This window comes from Prionailurus bengalensis, chromosome D1, assembly GCF_016509475.1.
Source record: "Prionailurus bengalensis isolate Pbe53 chromosome D1, Fcat_Pben_1.1_paternal_pri, whole genome shotgun sequence".
Lineage (NCBI taxonomy): Eukaryota > Metazoa > Chordata > Mammalia > Carnivora > Felidae > Prionailurus > Prionailurus bengalensis.
Window position 1 is genome coordinate 82,686,559 of NC_057346.1, and position 16,245 is coordinate 82,702,803.

The following is a 16,245-nucleotide window of genomic DNA, read 5'->3' on the forward strand; positions in this document are numbered from 1 at the left end:
ACAAAAAAAACCACTATAAGCCAAATATGGCTCATGACCAGAAATATAATAAAACTCAATAAAATATTAAGGAGTTGAATATTTCAATATGTAAAAAATAATAATAATAATATACCATGACCAAGTGGAGATTGTAGTGGGAATGTGAGATTGGTACAATACTGGAAAATCAGTAAATGGAATCCATCATATTAACAATGTAAAAAAAAAAAAAGATCACATAATGATATCAATTTTTGCAGAAAAAGTATTTGGCAAAATTCAACATTGATTCATGAGAAAGACTCTTAACAAACTTGGAATCGAAAATTTTCTTAACCCAGTAAAGGATATCTATAAGACACGTAGCTAACATCATATTTAATGGTGAAAGACTGAATGCTTTTTCCATAAATTTGGGAAAAATGCAGGGATATCCACTTTCACCACTCAACATTGTATTGGATTTTCCAGCTTGTATAATACAGTAAGACAAAGAAATAAAAAGCAAATATATTTTCAGATGCCATGATTATCTATGCAGAAAATCTCAAGGAATCCATGACAGAGCTTTTAAACTAGTAAGTTTAATGAGGTTGCAGGATACAAGGCCAACATACAAGAACCAAATGTATTTCTTTATACTAGCAATGAACAAAATTTTTAAAATTACATTAGCTCCAAATAAATACTTAGGTATAAATCTAAAAATACATGAACAGAGTCTGTATGCTGAAACTACAAAAATAAATGACAAGTAATAAATTTAAAAAGACTTAAATAAGTGAAAATATGTACTGTTTTATGATTTGAAAGAATCAGCATAGCAAAGATGTAACTCTCCCCAAATTGATCTGCAGATCAAATCTCATCATTATTTTTATAGACACACAAAAGCTGATTTTAAAATTTATATGGAGGTGCACCTGGGTGGCTCAGTCATTTGCGTGTCTGACTCTTGATTTCAGCTCAGCCAATGTGGGGCTCGATCCCATGACCCTACGATCTGACCTGAGCCAAAATCAGGAGTAAGACACTCAACCAACTGAGACTGCTTAAGATTCTCTCTCTCTTTCTCCCTCTGCCCCTCTCCTCTGCTCTCTCTCTAAAAAAATAAAAATAATTTTAAAAAATAATAAATAAAATGTATGACGTTTTAAAGAGAAAAATAGGCAGAAAAATCTTTGTGACCTGGAGTTAGACAAAGAGTTGTGATACTAAATGCACAATCCATAAAAGATTGGTGAATTCTATTTGAGCAAAATGAAAAACATTTGCTCTATCAAAAGGCACTATTTTGAGAAAGAAAAGACAAGCTACAGACTGGGAGAAAATATTTGTGAATTACATACCCAAAAAAGGGTGTGTATCTAGAATATAAAAAGGACTCTTCATAATTCAACTGTAAGAAAAACTACCCATTTTTTCAAAAAAAAAAAAAAACCACTGTGTTTATGAATTGGGAGGCTCAGCATAGCAAAAGTTTAATTCTCAAGTTTATAGATTTAACTCAATTCAAATAAAAATTCCAACAGATGTCTGAAGGTATATAAAAGTTAATTCTAAAATTTATACGGGAGAACAAAGGAACTAAAATCTCCCAAACAATTTCTACAAAAGGATGGCAAATATGCATATAAAAAAAAGTTCATTAGCCATTTGGGAAATGTGGATTAAAACCACAATGAGATACTATGGCACATCTATCAGAGTGGGCAAAATTAAAAAATATATATATTGATTGGTACTGGTGAAGATGTAAAGCAACTGAAACTCAATACATTGTTGGTAGCAAGGAAAATAGCTACTCCAGATACCAGTTTGGTGGTTTCTTACAAAGTTAAACATATATATAGCATATGACCCAGCAATTCCATTCCTAGGTAATTTACCCTAGAGAAGTGTGAACTTACATTCACATAAAAATCTGTCCATGAATATTTATAGAAGTTCTATTCATCATCACCAAGAACTGGGAACACCCAAATGTCCTTCAAAGGGTGAATGTATAAACAAACAATGTTGCATCTGTACAACAAAATACTATTCAGGGGTGCCTGGTTGGCTCAGTTGGTTAAGCATCTGACCCTTGATTTTGGTTCAGGTCATGATCGTGACCTGGTTCATGAGTTTGAGCCCCACATTGGGCTCTGCACTAGCAGTGTGGAGCCTGCTTGGGATTTTCTCTCTCTCTCTCTCTCTCTCTCTCTCTCTCTCTCTGTCTCTGTCTCTCTCTCTCTCTCTCTCTCTCTCTGCCCCTCCCCTGCTGTCTCTCTCTCTCTCTCAAAATAAATAGCCATTTTAAAAAAATACTATTCAGCAATAAAAGGAATGAATTATTTGTACACAAAATAATTTGGATTGATCTAAAAGACATTATACCTGCTTAAAGAAGCTGTTTTCAAGAGTTTACATACTATATAATTTTATTCATACGCCATTCTATAAAAAACAGAACTATAGTGACAAGGAAAAGGTCAGTTATTTCCAGGGCTAAGGAGTAAGGAAAGTGACTCACTACAAAGGGATAACATAAGGAAAATGTTTTGGAGCAAAATATGGAACTGTTTTATACTTTTATTGTGGAGGTAAGTAGTTACGTAGATCTATACATGTGTTAAAACTCATAGAACTGTATACGAAAAGGCAATTATATATGTTAATTTAAAAATAAAGTAAAATAATTACTTGAGGAATTTTTAGTGTGAAGGATTTAAGGAGTGGGAACTTGAAATAAGGTTTTCTGGGTTGCATTTGTTTCTTTGGTTGCATTTATTTCCTAGATTGCCTATATTCATCTGTCACCTACAGAAAAGGGAGAAAAAGAGAACATGGTGATGGAGGACATGATTATGTATGCATGTACATGTATTTTTTAATGTTTATTTTTGAGAGAGAGTGAGAGAGCTGTCAGCACAGAACCTGACCTGGGGCTCTAAATCACGAACCATGAGATCATGACCAGAGCCAAAATTAAGAGTTGGATGCTTAACTGGCTGAGCCACCCAGGCACCCCTACATGCATGTACATATTAATGAAATTGGAATATATCTTTTGGATGAAATATAATGATTTAGTTCTGTATATATTGGCCTTAATGTATTTGTGGGATATTTCTGGTATAGATGTTTGTTACATACACATGTGAAATGCAAGAGGGAATGGAGGGTGAGAAATTCTGTTTAGGAAATTAGGGGTTTAGATGAGATCACTTGGGGAGAATGCATAGATTGAGACAAGGACTGAGGATAGAGCCCAGGGACACTAATATTTACAGGAAAATATGAGAAAAAACTCATGAAGGAGATCAGCAGGAGAAATAAGGCACTAGTGGAGAGAAATGGGTCATGCAGGCCAAGAGAGTTCAGTAAGAAAGGAAGAGGTGGAAATCCCCATGGCATGGCAAGGAGAAGACAGGGTTTGAAAAGACATTTTGTTTGGCCACTGGGAGGTCACTGGTGATTTTGCAGAAGCCCTTTTAGGGTTGTGGTGGGGGCAAGAGCCAGAGGGACCTAAAGTACTTTCACAAAGCTTTAGCTTATCTGGATTTGGATTCTTTATATATATATATATATATTTTTTAATTTATTTTTAAGAGAGAGAGACAGAATACAAACAGGGGAGGGGCAAAGAGAGGGAGACACAGAATTTGAAGCAGGCTCCAGGCTCTGAGCTGTCAGCACAGAGCCCACTGCGAGGCTTGAATGTGAGATCATGGCCTGAGCTGAAATTGGATGTTTAACCGGCTGAGCCATCCAGGTGCCCCTGGATTTGGATTATTGAGTAAGGTTTTGGTGTGAAGATTATTCTCACGTCAAATCACTAAGCTAAGGTAAATCAGAATTTCAATGAAGTTTTCATTTCTGGCAAAACTTGAAGCCGATTAGTAGTTATGTGTGTTTAGGGTTTTAATACACCTTTTTTGTTGCAAGACTCAAAATTAGTAAGTCGTTTCAGCCCTGCTAATTGAGCAGTGTTGCAGACAATGGAAGCTATAAATACTGTGCAAGGAATAAGAACTGAGTTGATTTAGCCTAGCCTCTTCATTTGAAAGATTATGGAAACCGAGGCTCAGAAATGAAGTCACTTGACCAAGGTTATGCTTAATCTGCTTCCCATATTTTGCTGGTTCCCAAATCCTCCTGTTAACATAAACCTATTGACCACCACAAGTAGAGTACACATATAGCAAAGACCCACAACCTCATATCTGGTCCCTTTCTAAATGCATTTGTGTAGTTGGTGAACCAGAAATTATGGGAAAAGGGGAATTACCTTCCCTAGTGGTAAATGGGCTGCCAATACATCATGCAGAGGGTATGACTATGGTCTTGAGAGATGTGTAGACTTGGTATAAACAGAAAGAAGAGGTATAAAGAAACAGACTACCTTTTTTTAAATGTTTACTTTTGAGAGAGAGAGAGAGAGAGTGAGCTGGGAGGGGCAGAGAGAGAAGGGGACAGAGGATCTGAATGAAGCAGGCTCTGTGCTGACAGCAGAGAGCCCAATGCGGGGCTTGAACTCACAAACTGTGAGACCATGGCTTGAGCCAAATTCAGACACTCAACCGCTCAACTAACTGAGTCACCCAGGCACCCCTGGACTGCCTTTGAAAACAAAACAAGGCCTGGGCACCGGGTGGCTCGGTTAAGCGTCTAACTTTAGCTCAGGTCATAATCTTGTTGTCTGTGAGTTGGAGCCCCATGTCAGGCTCTGTGCTGACAGCTCAGATCCTGGAGCCTGCTTCGGATTCTGTGTCTCCTTCTCTTTCTGCCTCTACCCTGCTTGCACTCTCTCTCTCAAAAATAAATAAATGTTTTTAAGAAATTGAAAACAAAACAAGGCCTCTGGCAGAAAAACATTGGGGTGAGCAGATACCTCTGAACAGATACTTTATTATCCTCTGACCTGGACACTATCCTTCTACAATTCTCTAGTAAAACTCTGAAAGTTTCTGTCGTTTACTCTAGTGAAAGAGATTGTTCCCTTGCCATAATTCCAGATGGTGTTTGGGGAGAACAGGAAGTAGGATAATTTGGCTGGGGTTTGGCTGGAAGATAAATTAGAGGGGAGAATGGATGGCCTTCAAGACTAAGTTTAGGAACATAATCAAGAAACATGAGGGGGTCTTTAAGTTAGATGATGTATCTCTGCTTGAATTCATTTAGTTACCTACCTGTGGTATAACCTTAAATAAGTTCCTTGACCTCTCTAAGTCTCAATTCCCTCACGTGAAAAATAGGTAATATGTGAGTGCTGAAGAGAATACATATGCACTTCCTGTAGTGCTAGGCTTAGTAAATGAACTGTTTAATAAATGCTAGATTTTACTTTTATTGTTAATTAGATTAGGAGTATAGCTCTTTTCTTTAGGAAATGGTTAAAGACAATACAAGCCAACATTTTTGGACACAAATAGTTCCTGTCATTTGTAAATTGATCTTTATGTGGTTTCAGATGATATGGCCAGGCCCCTCAGTGGGAATTGTAGAGATATTTACAGTTGAATGCAGAGGCCTGAGCTCAACTGGGGTAACTGATGAGACAATACTAAAGATATAAATGGAGAGGCACATTATACTGGGAGACTGGGGGGCAGGGCACAGGCATTGTCAAGTGGCATCAATGTCCACAGCAGACTAGGTCAGTGGGAGGAGGGGAGACTGGAAGGCAGAAAGGACAGGGAGAAAACAGTTACAGAAGCAAAAGTGTCTTAGACTCAGGCAGCAGCATGAGTAAGCCGCTGATTGAATTTCTCTACGATGATGAGGGGATTATAATGTTCTGAGAGATGACTTAAGCTTAGAAAAAGGAAGTAGTAGGATCTCTCATCTTCCTGCCCCTGAGAATTTATGATGTTGGAGGCTGTGCTTCCAATGCTTTTTATTCATCCATCCCTTTTTAAAAAATTGCTAGATAAAAATGTCAAAATAAAGCTGAAAAATGCCTACCTCATTTGTTTGTTGCAGATTTACTTGTGGACTCCATAGTCAGGAAGGGCGTGACAGGGCAAGGAGTGCACATTATATTCCTTGTATCAATTGTTGCTGTAACTTAGGTATTTAGTGTATGTGCACTTAGAAATGCACATGAACAGAAAATATTCTATAAAACTCATTTGTGAGGAATCATGGTTGCAACTCTCAAAAAAGTTTCTGTTCCAGTCATTACTTTTTTTTTTTTTTAATTGTTTATGGGATTGTAATTCAGTTACCTCTTCCCTGGAAGTAAAATTCCTGGGTAGACCCAGAAGCTCACTAATGAGTCCCAGTGGTCTGCAGCCCTGGCTGGACTGTAAAATCAGCTACAGAACTTAAAAAAAAAGCGTATGTGCCTGGCCTGGGCTCCACTCCAGAGCACTTAAATTAGACTATCCAGAAGTAATTTCCTTTCATTTACTCCAAAGGAATCTAAGATTTTAAAAAATAGAGTTGGCACAACATTTCTAGCTCTTATAATGAAATTCTTGGCTAAGCCGTGACCCCACTGCCAGGCCAATATTATATTTTTGCTGGGCTGCCACAGGGTTAGTATTAAAGGTTTATTAAAATATATATTTAAGATATAATGCTAATATGGGGGCACCTGGGTGTCTGTCAGTTAAGCGTCTGACTTCAGGTTAGGCCATGATCTTGTGGTCTGTAAGTTCAAGCCCAGCATCAGGCTCTGTGCTGACAGCTCAGAGCTTGGAGCCTGTTTCGGATTCTGTGTTTCCCTCTTTCTCTCTGCCCCTCCCCTGTTTATGGTCTGTCTCTCTGTCTCTCAAAAATAAACATTAAATAAAATGCTAATATGTCTTTAGAACAGATTAATACCTGTATTTAAAGATTCCACTTTCTTCTCTCCCTCTCCCAAGATACCTATTTACACATACTCAAGCTTCCCTTATGTTATTCTACATAAGGTAGAATAACATTATCTAGAATAGATATACATACATTAAGTTACCATAACATTTATATGAACTTAAAGGCATATTAGTTTTGTGTGTGTGTGTGTGTGTGTGTGTGTGTGTGTGTGTGTGTATATAATGTACTATGAGTCTATATGCATACCTTACATATTATTCTATTACTCATCAGGAATTTCTGGCTCCCCACAGAAAATGACTCTGTATTTTGTGATCAATGGAAGGATAAAATATTTGCATATTTAAACTGTATTCAGTACATAGTCTATGAATAAAAATGCCATAAGTTAAAATAATGCCTTTGGTATTTGCATAATATCTTCATTACTGTTGAACAAAAACTGATCAACACATTCATTTTGTGGAGATAAGTTTTATAAATGTGATGAATGAGATATTTTTTCTTTAGTCCTTAAAATGACAATGTAAAGAAATGAGATCTCTCTTCCCTGGAGATGAGACTACCCCAGGGGTATAATATTTCCAGAATGGATACCAGAGAAGGGGTGAGAAGCGCCATATCTCATTTCCAATGAGGCCGCAAGAGAAAAGGATTGTAGCAAGAGGATGTGGTTAGGCTTTAAAATGCCTTTCTTGTGAGGTAGTATAGAAGGAATGGGCCATTAAAGGAGTTGGTGTATTCTCTTTCTCTCTTTCTCTCTTTCTCTCTCCCACCCTCCCTCTCTCTCTCTCTTTGATATTTCAAAAGGGCAACCAGTTATCTGAAATTAATTAAATCAATCTATTCCATAGCCCATTCTAAAAAGACGTGTCTTCTTCCTACCCTCAGTAATCTTCAGGTGAGGTGGTAGATGGGTCTAGGGAGCCATTCTTATATTACCATGACCCCAGTGCCTCTCTTCTTCTCCCAACACCTGCTGGGTGGACCAAGGATAGGAATTGTAACTGCAGGGAACCAATAAGAAACATCAGAGACACCATGTGGCCTGGCCTTAAAATATGAGCTGGACCTATCCTATTTCCTTTCTCAAGAAATCACTAGACAATATGCATTTTAACAGTGGGAGCGGAAGTTGAAAAGCAGCCATGAAATAGAGAAGGGCGGTGACCAGTCATTAGCTTAAAAAGTAGCAGGCAAGTGAGTGACCAGAAGAAGCTGTGGTGGAAGACAGAAGATTGTCTAGATTCAGGAGAGAGAAAGTGAGTAAAATGTTCATGTGACTAATGAGGGAGCTATGTAAATTGGTGATGGGTTTTCAGAGTGGGGTCAAGAACCCTAGCCTTTCTTTTTTGAAGAAGCTTGAGTCTCCATATCAACTGGATGATTGTGGACATAAGGAACAGAAAACTCAAATGAAAGCAATTTATTTATTTTTATGTTTTTTCTTAAAGAATGGTGCTGTAGGGTTTTTTTTTAAGGTTTACTTATTTATTTTGAGAGAGAGAGAGAGAGCGTGTGAATGAGCAAGGAAGGGGCATAGGGAGAGAGAGAGAGAGTCCCAAGCAGGTTCTGTGATACCTAAGGCTTGCTGCTCAGGAGGTACCCTGAAGTCTCCTCTGTCATCCTGGAGTTTCCTGGGTCTGTTTGTTATGTTGAAGCCCCTGCTTCCCAGATTTCTTATTTTCACTTTTCTTGGTTTATTCCCTTGTTTTGGTGGACTAAATTCTGCAGTCCCTTTCTGAGAAGGGGTACATGGGAAACAAATTTTTTGAGACATTGATAGTTGAAAACATCTTAATTTAAAAAAAATTTTTTTAACATTTATTCATTTATGAGAGACATATAGTGTGAGGAGAGAGAGAAGGAGACACAGAATTGAAGCAGGCTCCAGGCCCTGAGCTGTCAGCACAGAGCCGGATGCGGGGCTTGAACTCACGAACCGTAAGACCATGACCTGAGCCGAAGTTGGATGCTTAATCGACTGAGCCACCCAGGCGCCCCCAAAACATCTTAATTTTATCCTAATATTTGATAGTTTCTCTGAGTATAGATTATAGTTTGGAAGTGATTTTCACTCAGAGGTTTGAAGGCAACTTCCCAGCTTCCTGTATTACTGTAGAGAAGTCAAGTGTCATTCTGATTCTTGATCCTTAGTATGTAATTGAGGTTTTCCTCACCTTTGTAATAGACTCTCTTTGTCTCCAGTGTTTTGAAATTTCATAATGATGTGCCTTGGTGTGAACCCCCCCTTTTTTTATTATCGTTTGGCACTCAGTAAAACCCTTCAGTCTGGAAACTTATGACCTTAAGTACTGGGACCTTCTAAAAAAATTCTTGCATTAATATCTACCCCTGTAGGTTTTCTTTCTCTTTTCTAAAAAATTGATTACTTGGATGTTGGATCTTTTTTGCTCTATTGCCCCCCCCCATCTATTATTTTTTTTTAACTTTTTTCTCTATTTTTAGGAAGATTTCCTCAGCTTTGTCATCTAACCCTTTTATTGAAACTTTTCATCTGTCTTATTTTTAACTTTCAAGAGATCTTTCCTGTCCTTTGACTGTCTTCCGTACCTCTTTGGTAAAAATGAAACAAAAAAGGCAAACAAACAAACAAAAACCCATCTTGTTCTTGTTTTACAGATGCAAAATGTACTCTTATCTCTCTGAGGACATCAGTGATAGTTCTTTGAAATTTTTTCTCCCTGTATCAGAGCTGTGTCTTCCAAATTGATTTTCTATATTCTATACAGAATTCTATATTCTATATAGAATTCTATATTCTATATTTCTATATTCTGTCTGGACTCTGCCCTTCATGTCAGAGCCTTCCTCAAATGTCTGATGATCGTTTGCAGCCTAATCTTAATGAAGAAAGGACCACTCAAAAGCTAACTAGAAACACTTTACACAGTGTGGGCATTGTCAACTGTCACCTGCACTGCCTTGTGATCAGGCTGGGTAGACTTACTGGAGCAAACCTTGATAACATGATCATTGATTTTTTTTTTCCCCTTAGTTGAACAGATTACCCAAAGAAGAATCCTCCAGTCTCCTGCCTAAAGGGAATAATCCTGAGTGGCAGCATTTTGGGAACCCAACTTATGGAAGAGGTCTGAGGATCTTAACGTGCAGTGTGTGGAATTTTACTCAGTCTCCTTGTTTTCAGTATGCCAACCTATCCTCAGCTTTGCTCCGTGTTCCTAAAGCAAGAGATCCCCTGATTCCTTCTGCAATGTGACTTCTTAGTGTAGGGAGAGGAATTACTACATGTACAGAGGGGGGCTGTAAGTCTCTTTCCGTGCCCACCCCCGCCCCCCACTTTAACAGATTTTTAAAAATCCTTTTGTGTTCAGCCTGGTCTTTACCCTGTGACTAGAATTTCCTCTTTCTGATACTTTGGGGTATTCTTGTGAAATTTTTTTTTCTTTCAACTTTCTGCACTGATGGCTTAGGATTCAGCATTTTTGGGTCTGCTAAGTCAGTTCTTACATTTAAAAATTTTAGCTTTAAAAATTTTTTTCGTCTTCTTTCCTCTCTTAGTTTCTTTGTTCTTACAGACTATGCCTTAAAGGAATTTTCATTTACTGTCTTTTTATTGGGGATTTGGAAAGGGCCAGTGGGGAATACATGTATCTAATCTGCCAACTTTATTGTGAAGCCCTTTGGACTTCTCTTTTTAATACTAAAGACATTTTCCCAGAAGCTTTCCCACTAGACTTACTACATGGGGCTACATGTGAATGCCTAAACCAATCACTGGCAAGGGGAATGAGGTCACTTTGGCTTAGAAAAACTGCAATTCACTTCTGGCAGTGAGGGGGGCTCCTTCTCTGGACACAGGACCATACAGAGGGTGGACAACTACAGAGTGATATTCAAAATATTCAACATCAGATAAAGCATAGCACCAAGTAATCAGAATGGACACATTGCCCCAAAGACCAAATAAAGCCCTAGGAATACCAAGTGAAATCTGATTCTACCAGCAAGGAAAAATATGGGAAAGGAATTGTGTTGGCCTCCAATGGTGGCTGCAAAAATCTTGGTTCCTAGCACCTAAACAGCAAACATAGAAAATAAAGTGGAGGATTGCCTTGGAGAAAGGACAAAATCACCTCATATGGACCATTTCAGCCTATAAATTTTCACCCAAAACAGAATTTCTCCATTTAATAATATTTTCTTAAAGCAGCCTACCAATCTGAACTGAACACCATCACAGGGAGCCCAAGTACATATAAATTTACAGAACGAAGGCCACTTTCCAATTCTGGCACAACAGAAGGCTGTATACAAAAGGTTGCTTGAGTACTTTAAGACTGAACCTTGGGAGAAAGGTTCTGCCTCACTGGTATTTACAACTAATTGGCTTTATCTCACTTGCCAGCTCTTGACTGATGATGGCTGTCTTGAGCATTGGCCTGAGTAGAACTCTGAGTTCAGGCTGGGATCAGCTGGAAAGAGCACTGTGCTCCTTTAGCCATGTGCATGGAGGTACTGGCACAGGGAGTGCCAGCACATGAGCTGTGTATTTTCTCTCTCCTTTCAGGTATTTCCCACGTGGGCCAAGGCTCCATGGAATCACCCAGGCTAGAGCCTTCCAGGTTCTAAACTGTACCTAAGAGATGGGGACAACCTTTCTTCTCAGATGACATTCTCTGTCAACAAAGAGGAACATCCTGGAGGAAGAGTTCTCAGGGATTTTGCTAACATCATGGTCAAAAAGAGAAGGAAGTTTTGTTGAACTTCACCTTTGAGAAGAAAGCTAGAAGACGGAGGCGCAAGATTGTTTCAGTTACTCTGAAATGAACTGCAGATGGGAGAAATATAAAATATTGCCACAGCTCTGGGACTGGTAACACCAAGTTCGCTATTTTGGCTTCTCAGAGGTGGTTAGCAGTCAAACAATTTGTGTGTTTCGGTCATCAAATACAATCATGGGTAGGGACAGCAACCAGCCTTGGAGCAACATGATTCCAAGGGATTGAGTGAATGGCAGGGTTGTAGGTTGCCATGTACAATAGTCAAGAAAGAATTCATGAGACATTGTACACTGCAACGTCATAGGTTTAAGTAGCCCAGGGCAGAAAGAGTTGCACTTTTGCTGTATATCTGCTTAGTGCTTAAGGGGGAGGGGATGTGCAGGGAGTATTAGATCATATCTGTCTTCTAATTTCTACTGGTAAAAACAACTTTCATAAAGTTTCTCTGGTGCTTATTATTCAGGTTGATATTAACTATTGTTGAGATATACAGGCAGTCATGAGACCCTCTAAGAACATAGCAATGAGGGGCACCTGGGTGACTCAGTAGGTGAAACGTCCAACTTTTGGTTTCAGCTCAGGTCACGATCTCACAGCTTCATGGGTTTGAGCCCCACATCGGGCTCTGTGCTGACTGTTTGGAGCCTGCTTGCGATTCTCTCTTTCTCTCTCTCTCTGCCCCTACCCCACTTGCACTATCTCTGTGTCTCTCAAAATAAATAAATAAACTTAAAAAAAAAAAAAAAGAATGTAGTAATCATATTTTGTCTGTATTTGGTCCTTATCAGAACTACACAGGCCATAGGTCAGCCTTCTGGGCTAAAGGTGAACATTTTTCTGTGTCTACCCATGGTCAATGGCAGTCATCACAGGAGAGGAAAGCAAGTTGAATCTCTGGCACCTACTGTGAAGAGGAAAAGAGCATGTGAGGAACAGCCTGAGAGGGAGCTTTGGGCTGAGCACTAGAAAGGTCCTTGTGGAGGTTTCCAAATACAGCGCCTTCTACTCTTCAAAGCACTCTTCACTGTTTTCTCCTAGAATTCTTTGACTGCTCTTTGGGTTAGGTACAGGTGACACTTCTAGCTGTTTTCCTAACATGTCAGTTAATTTTCAGAGACGATAAAGTAACCCAAAATACACAGCTAAATAGAGGTTGATTGAGGACTAGAAACAAGTTGCCCTGACCTACAGACCAGGGCTTTCTTATGCCATGATGCCACTGGAACATAAGATGGCATTTCCTGGTCTGGAGGACGCCTCAGAGTATACTAAGCAAAGGTGAAAGTGGGGATAAGGAAGAGTGTTCCAGGCAGAAGGAATAGCACTTGCAAGGCCCTGAGGAAGAAGAGGAAAAGGTGTTCCCTGAGAACCAAAAGCAGGCCAGTAAGGCTGGAGCAAAGAAAGCCACACGGACATTGTTGTGAGATGAAGCTAAATGTGTAGCAGGGCAGATCCTGAAGGGCATTGAGGGCTTGTTTTCTAGTTCTTCAGCTAGATCTGCAGGTTCCTTCCTAAATAGCATCAGCACTCTCTCTTCTTTGGACTTTTGTTACCCCAAATGGCACCAACCTTTGAACCCCTGGTGGTGGGGGTCGGGGAGGAGATGGGTGTAGTAAATCCATGAATCTGCATGCTAATCTCAGTCTGAATAAAAACGTGTTTTGCATGTTTATGTACTAGTATTTTCCAAATGAATATAGATGTTGTTGTGATGAATGAGACTCCAATTCAATTCAAAGTACTCCTGAATTCCTAGAAGCTATTGGCTATTATATAAGTAAATAGCCCCACTGTCTCTGGCCTCATTAGCCAGGGACAGCAAATACAATTGCAACTCCTTTCGCTCTACAGATTATTAGGGCTTGAACGTTGGCCCCCTCAGAGTGTCATCCAGCTATTTCTGACTGTTTCCATGGGCACAGGATAGGTCTCTGGGGTTCTTCCTGCTTGAGCTTTTCATCTTCATCGTTGTGCTGTTTCCTGCCCTGCTTGGCTCATGGTTTACCGCTCTTCTGAGCCCATCTTTGCTCATTGCCACCTTCTGTGACCCCACCACAGTCTTTATGCATTCCCACTGCTCCCGTCTCCCACCGGTCCTGTCAGCACGGCTACTGTCAGGTGTAAATAGCTTGCTTTCTAGTTCTAGTAGAAGACCAGCATCAGCTCCTGCAGCTGGAGGGTGGCCTTATCACATCCGTAAGCTTGCCCTCCCCTCTGGCCATCATCTTCCGCACTTCCACAGCCACAGAATCCTGCCTTCTCCCTGTACAAGGACAGCTTACTCTCAGCAGTGGAACTCCTCTGAGTGTCTCTGCATGCAGCATTCCAGTCCAACTGGTCTCACAGAAAGAAAGGCTTTTATTCGCATGGTCCTGGCGTCTGCAAACTATGACTCAGGGGCCAAACCCATTGTCCGTCTGTTTTTGTAAATAAAATTTTACTGGAACACAGCCACACTCATTTATTTACATATTGTCTATGACTGCTTTCGCACTACAGCGGCAGAACTGAAAGGCTGTGACAGAGGCAGTATGGCCCAGAGAGCCAAAAATATTTACTATCTGGATCTTTACAGAAAAAGTTTGTCAACCCTTTATCTGATCCTAAGGCCTGCCGTATTTCCTGCCTGGAGATTAACTTCTGCCTAGTGGAAACATCATTTCCCTTGGGGGAGAAATGCTATTTCTCACTGCTAAGTAGTGGTCTTGCTTTATGAAGTCTACCTAACGACCACACCCTAAAAATACAAGGATAATTTTTCTAGAAACTGTGCTATTCAGTCTTATGTCTGGTAACTTTGTTATATGTACTCTACGTATGAGCCAGAAATAGTATTAATACAATCATGCTCATAGCTTTTCTGTTACTTAACTCTATCTACATAAATAGAATTTGAATGATATATACATATACATCTGTGTAATACAGTATATGCATAAACATATATAACTTTGGGGGTGCCTGGGTGGCTCAGGCAGTTGAATGCCTCATTCTGGATTTCAGCTCAGGTCATGATATCACAGTTCATGACTTCAAGCCCTGTGTCAGGCTCTGCACTGACAGGGCAGAGCCTGCTTGGGATGTTCACTTGCTCGCTCTCTCTCAAAATAAACAAATAAACTTATAAAATGATGTAACGTCAGTCACTGAACAATCAACCAGAGATCTCATTATTTTAAATGGTTTCATTATTTATTTATGTCACAAGTCATCTATTACTCTATTTAGGTAGATCACAATTGTAGCCTTCTTTGTACTAATTTACACTGTCTGCAGAAAGATTTCATTTTTGCTCCAGCGAAAGTCCCGTGGAAGGCTCTCATTGGCCCATCTAAGGTCATGTGAGCTTTGATAGAATGTAGGGAATAGCATATTCTAATTGATCATTTGGGGGTCAAGGGCCAACCTTAGAGTTTGACTGTCGTGTCAAATCCCACAGATTATGAACTAGAAAAGAGAGGTCCCTCATACAAGATAATGTAAGCCCTCTATAGGCAGACACGAACTTGTTTTTTTCCTGAGACCTATACAGTAAAGAACAGGATACAAAGACACTAGGGTTTGGGCAGTCCTCCTTTCTCTTCAGCTGGAGCTCCTGACTGTTGCCATCCTAGCTCCACCTCAGTCACTGTACTAAATCAGCTGTAATGGAGAGGATACCTTTCCAGCCATAACCCGTGATTCTGTAGTTCAGTGGGAAGATGAAGTATTTGGGGTGCTTGGGTGGCTCAGTCAGTTAAGCTTCCAACTCTTGATTTCAGCTCAGGTCCTGATCCCAGGGTCGTGAGATGAAGCCCTGCATCAGGCTCTGCTCTGAAGCATGGAGCCTGCTTGGCATTCTCTGTCTCCCCCTCTGTCTCTCCCCTCCCCTGCTCATGCTCTCTTTCTCTCTCAAAATAAATAAGTATTTAACAAATATTTAAGGGGCTCCAGGGTGGCTCAGTTGGTTAAGCATCTGACTTCAGCTCAGATCATGATCTCGCAGTTCACAAATTTGAGCCCTGTGTCAGGCTCTGTGCTGACAGCTCAGAGCCTGGAGCCTGCTTCAGATTCTGTGTCTCCCTCTCTCTCTGTTCCACGCCCACTTGCACTCTGTCTCTCTCTGTGTCTCAAAAATGAGTAAGTGTCAAAAAATTAAAAAATAAATAAATATTTAAAACTTAAAGGAAAAAAAAAGAAAATGAAATATCCAACCAACAAATAGCTGCCGACCATTTTTAAGAATACAGCATAAGTGCTGAGGATCAAATGATAAACAAACAGCCCTTACTGTCCTGGAACTTGTAATGCATAGGGGAGCTAGCCAGAGAGAATTACAACAGTACAGGACAATGTATGACAGAAAATATGTGATGCTCTGGGAGCATGTGGCTAAGGCCCTCAACTTGTTCTGATTTGCATGGATGTGATATGTCAGCTGAGATGTGAGGAGGGAAGGCATCCACAAATGAAGAAATTGAAAAGTATTCTAGGCAGGGGAAGCAGCAGTTTACAAAGACCTGGAGGAGAGGTAAAGTTTAGAGAACTGCTCATTATTTAGTTTGTCTGGACCACTGAATATTTGGCGACATGGTAATAAACAGAATTAAGAAGTGAATGGGGACCAGTTCATAAAAAAACTTAAGGTCACATTACGGATTCAGACTTTATTGCATGAGAAATAGGGTTACAAGGAATGGTTTTAAAATGG

At 39.8% G+C, this 16,245-nt stretch overlaps 1 long non-coding RNA gene across 1 annotated transcript in view; it reads left to right on the forward strand.

The window, feature by feature from the left end:
- LOC122483646 overlaps positions 1-11,746 on the forward strand; it is a 37,109-nt gene extending 25,363 nt beyond the window's left edge. Inside the window, exon 2 of the long non-coding RNA XR_006297434.1 lies at positions 11,342-11,746. This is a non-coding gene — a long non-coding RNA (uncharacterized LOC122483646). The remainder of the gene's footprint in view (positions 1-11,341) is intronic.
- Positions 11,747-16,245: the final 4,499 nt, after the last annotated feature.